The following is a 5,153-nucleotide window of genomic DNA, read 5'->3' as shown; positions in this document are numbered from 1 at the left end:
TGCACATGCACACTAAGTTAGAATCAATTTCTGCAAGGCGTCTCTGACGAGGTTATTCGTTTCCAGGCCCCCGTGCGAAAATTTATTTCGCTTTGCTTCGGTTTTGACTTTGGTTTGCAATTTGTTTCAAAACATCCCTAAACGAACAGAGCGAACTTCACAGATTCTGGAGTGTCCTCAGATAAAGAAAGATTGTAAGTACGTACAAGTTTTCTTTGCTTTTACAATGATAGACTTGTGTATCATGGCGCTTTAAAAAGCGCCATGTAGTTATCTTAACTTTGCTTTGCTTTTATACGAAGGCGGAAGTTTATATCCCGGGGTTTATATAAGACTTAAATTTTGAAACACGGATATTTGAACCGATCTTTGAAGCCCTGTCAGGGTAAATTCCGACAAGCGACATGACCCAAAAAGTAGAGACAGCACATAAAATAAGATCGCGACAACCTTCTGGGAAAACCTTAACCACACAACATGACTGTACGCTGCAGTACGCAGAGTTTTGGACAAAGGCCCCACTGGGGTGGGGGTGGGATGTGGGTGCCGCTGGTGGTTTGAAACCCTGACCCTGTTAAGTACAATAAAAACATAAAATACCTGCTCTGTCAGTAGTACAACACCCCCTATTTTAAGATCCTATTTAGGAAAAAACCTTGTCAATCATATTCGCTTTATTGCGATTGTAGTTATAATTAAAGCTGATTTCCAGTCCGTACTGCGCAGACTCGGGGTTTGTTTTCGTTTTTGTTTTGAATTCGTTGAAACGTTACACTTCGGTGACAGCATAGATGAAGTTTTTTAGTCCGCCATTACAGTTCGTTTCGTTCAAGAATTTCCGATGAGCTGAAACGTCGGTTTGAAATAGCGTCAAGGTTCCTCTATTCGTTATTATTTGTTCTGCAAGGATATCTGGCGTTAATAATGAAGAAAAAGGTAAGTTTGTCGCGGAAGTTTTAGTTTTGCTTGTAAACATTCCTTCGTGTTGGGCTCGCATAAGCATTGCAGCCGAGATTGCGCAGTACGGAATGGAATTCATCTTTAATGGCTCCTTATTTGCGTCTGGTGTGAGATGTTTGATGCATGGAAATGCGAACACTGATCTCAGCAAATAAAATCAAAAGCCCTCTGGGCTTAGTGTCTCGTGACTCTTTTCAGAGTTTAATTTATTTGAAAATAGACCGCTTTTCACGTCTATTTATTGCTTGTAAAGATATCGAAAATTCAAAAGCGTGCATCTAACATAAAGAAACATTTAGACTCCTCACCCCTAAAATTTGAACTAAAACTAAAGCTACTTTTGTCGCTCGATAAAAGTTGTGACATTCACAACACGATATACGAAACTCTTGATTCACTTGTCAATTCAGAAACCTTTGTCGTGAATGCTTGCTTGCTTGCTTGCTTCACGAAAGCGGATACAACTTCACTCTACGCTACGAGCCATCCACGACTGCCAAACGAAGAAACAGACAACAGTAACGACATCCTCTGGTACAACCCTCCATTTAGCAAGAACGTCAGCACTAACATCGGTCACAGATTCCTCACCCTTGTAGATAAACACTTTCCAAAAGACCACAAGCTAAGGAAAATATTCAACCGCAATACAATAAAGATCAGCTATAGTTGTATGAATAACACTAAGCAGATTATCGACAACCACAACAAGCGCATTTTACATTCATCCAAACACAACTTTGACCCCAAAGATAACACAATTAACAAGAAATCATGCAACTGCCGACAAAAGAACTCATGCCCACTCAACGGAAACTGTCTTCAATCATCCGTCATCTACCAAGCAACCGTTAAACGCAACGATAATAACACTTCTGAAACATACATCGGACTTACAGAAAACGACTTCAAGACAAGATTCAGAAATCACACTTCATCATTCAAGCACGCAAAACACAGAAACTCTACCGAACTCAGCAAACACATCTGGACTCTTAAAGATAACAACATTGACCACTCTATTTCATGGCGCATCATTTCATCTTGCTCATCTTACAACAGCTCAAGCAAAAGATGTAATCTGTGTCTTAAAGAGAAGCTTCTTATATCATCTGCCGACCTGACCAAACTTGTATCTTCTTGCCGCCACCGAAACAAAGCGTTGCTATGTAACAACTAACACTTGAACATTCAAATTTTCTGCTTCATTAATTATGTAAATTTTAAAGTATATAATCGACGGTTACTTGTACATTCAAATTGTCTGCATCATATATTATGTAAATTTTTAGTATATAATCGACGGTTATTTTCTGCTTCATTAATTATGTAAATTTTATAGTATATAAACGACGGTTGAGAATATTCTTGTCATTAAAATCCCCTGAAGAGTGAGCAATCACGAAACAGGCTTGTAGGGATGAAAGTGTAGCTTTTTTCTATTTTCAATGTTTATATATATAAGATTACATGCTTAAAAACAAAGTTTTGAAATCGATGCCTTAATGATATCCATGGTATCCATTCCGATCACTATCACGGTAATTAAGCGTCCATCTTGATTCATATGCATATGCATACTAATTGATCGTTGCTATTTCTGTCAGGCGGATAATGTTTGTACTTATAATTGTCACGCGACTTCTTTCCGACACCTTATCAAAAGCGATTTTTCCAAGCAGCCGAAAGTAGGCTTGACTTAATTTCAAAGTAAGTACACTCCAGCATGTAGCCGTTGAACAGTTATAGGACTCCGATAACAGCAGAAAAAGAATACAGACAGAAATGCTTGAGAAATTGCTCCGATAAGGTTTCTGAATTGATTGTCACAAAACTGCTTGTAAACAAGAACCGGGTGAGACATTGATTGTTATCAAAAGCAAATGGACTCGACAATTTAGAGATAAGGCCTTTTAGCAAGCCGAAAGGATCTCTAAATAGAGCGTTATCTCTCTCTCCAGAGAGAGTCGTGACGTTCACTTTGCAATTTGGGTGTTAAGTTTTGTCTTTCTTACAACGACGAGTTGACCTTTGGCGTGTGTCTTCGTGACTGTTGAATTCTCACACGTTTTAGGGTAATACTCAAGGGATCTACCAGTTTTTTTTGAAGTAGTACTACAGCAATAAACGTAAAAAAAAGAAATAAATTTTAAGAACAGTAAAGCGTGCCTGTATTTTTACACAATAAGCCCTTTACAATAAATACTCCTAACCTACAGTTTGAGAAAAACCAGCGCGTTAGTTGCGACCTTTGTAAAGAAACATTATCTGTTCTTTGATATGAAATTCGGGCGGCCTCAGATCACAAAGCAAATGTTGACATGGCGGGAAAATTCCGCGGCCTCACAAAGCAAATGTTGACATGGCGGGAAAAATGTTGACATGGCGGGAAAATTCGGCGGCCTCAGAAAGCAAACACGCATGGAATGCACCTCTCCCCCTGTAGATATATCTCGTGTCGTCATGACAACGTCATGACGTCACGAGACAAAAATGAAGAAAATATATTTTGTCACTCTATGCATACCTATGCTTGAATGCTTGGACACAACTATTATCTATCATTATCAACTATTAGTATCATTGAGTCTCTGTCCTCCGCAGAGGTTCCCGATGGGGCGTTCAACTCTCCCCACTTAAAACCTCTTGTTGTGGCACTGACAAAGTATAACGAAACCAAAGATGGACGCCACGTTTATTCCATCCCCAAGGCATGCTGGGGCAAGCTTTTACAAAGCGTGACGTAGCAAGCTTAACGCATGATGTAACATCCCCCCTTTTGTAAAAAAAAAAACAATATTAACACAACAGTGAAAAAAAAAATGAAAGGGTAACAGGTTCGTCCTAACTGATAAAGCCTAGTATTGCCAGTTTAAACGGGAACAGTTCAAGGCAAAGTTCAACAAAAAAAAAATGTTTGATAGGCTGTTCAAGTTAAATCAATGTCTCTCTAACTCCACACATTGGAGTCCAGTCAGTCTCTTACAGATCCAGACGGACTGGTGCTTTTACAACTCTGCCACAGCGAGTCCTCACTTCGTTGGCTGGTGGTGTAGTACACTCTACTTCACTGTTGACTGACCCGCTTCCTGTGAACTGTGGTGTTTCTTGTACGTCTAAGGCTCTTCGCTCTGGTTGTATGGATCTGTGCAGCCGCGAGTCTGTAGGTCGGTTCTGGACAGCAGGTACTGGACTTTTCTGAGGTGTCATCGGTACACTTACAGTGGGAAGTAGTTGTCCTAATGGATGATCATCTTCCCAGGATGCACTTGGTTGCTGGGACATATAGGTCTCCGCATTAGGTGGTGGGGCTGCAGCCAGCCTGATCTGTGTTCTATTTCTGCGCAGCTCTCCGCCATTAGGAGTGACAACAGTGTAGGACCTGGGGGAGGACACTTTCTTTACAAGAATTGCGGTTGTTTCGCCTACGAGTTGTTTCGCTAACGACCAGTTCGCTAACGAGTTAGGTCGATTCGCTAACGTCTAAAGTCGTTTCGCTAACGAGCTGTAGGTCGTTTCGCTAACGTATTATAAGTTCTTGATACCTTGACGTCTCTTTTAGTTCTTTTTCATCAACAGAGAAACAAAGCTTCTTCATCAACAGAATAAGACAATCGAACTCACGCTCTTGCCGAGAGACAAACTCGAATCGCTTCAAAAAGAAACCTAATATCACACACAAGAGGTCGGTCAATCGAAAAAAATAAACGCAGTCAACTCTTATTGCGCGCGCTCGATTAAATACTCACTAAACCTTTCAATGAGAACGCATCATTTACAAAACCTCGCTAAACTTTTCAGTAATCGATTTATATGAAGACGCTTAGCTTTTATTCGAAGACCTCGCCAAACTTTTAATCAGTTATGGAGTCGCTTTGATTACAAAACCTCGCCAAACTTTTATTCAATTATGAAGACGCTTTGATTACAAAACATCGCTAAATTACTGATGATCATACTGTGATGTCGCTTTGCTTACAAAACTTCACTAAACTTTAAGTCTTTGTAATTTGCATATGTTCAGTTAGCTGACCCGGATTGGTTGATTGTTGAAAAAAAAGCTGGGTGAAATAAACTTTTGATGACGTATAGTTGTCTACAATGTTGATCAGTCTTTTACGTTACGCGGAGGACTGGGACTTGACTTCCAGTCCTTTTTCGGACAAACATGGAGACATATTTAACTACGGTAT

The 5,153-nt window shown here is 40.0% G+C and overlaps 1 protein-coding gene across 2 annotated transcripts in view; it reads left to right on the top strand.

Annotated features, from left to right (window-relative positions):
* Nucleotides 1-108: 108 nt before the first annotated feature.
* Nucleotides 109-5,153, top strand: part of LOC144636251 (uncharacterized) — a 90,799-nt gene continuing 85,754 nt past the window's right edge. For both annotated transcript variants that reach the window (XM_078495410.1, XM_078495411.1), the window contains exon 1: nt 109-194. The gene's annotated coding sequence lies outside the window, so the exon portion shown is untranslated. The remainder of the gene's footprint in view (nt 195-5,153) is intronic.

This window comes from Oculina patagonica, chromosome 13, assembly GCF_052425735.1.
Source record: "Oculina patagonica isolate OP01 chromosome 13, crgOcupat, whole genome shotgun sequence".
NCBI lineage: Eukaryota > Metazoa > Cnidaria > Anthozoa > Scleractinia > Oculinidae > Oculina > Oculina patagonica.
The sequence above is the reverse complement of the archived record's forward strand: the minus strand, read 5'-3'. Positions and strand labels throughout refer to the sequence as shown.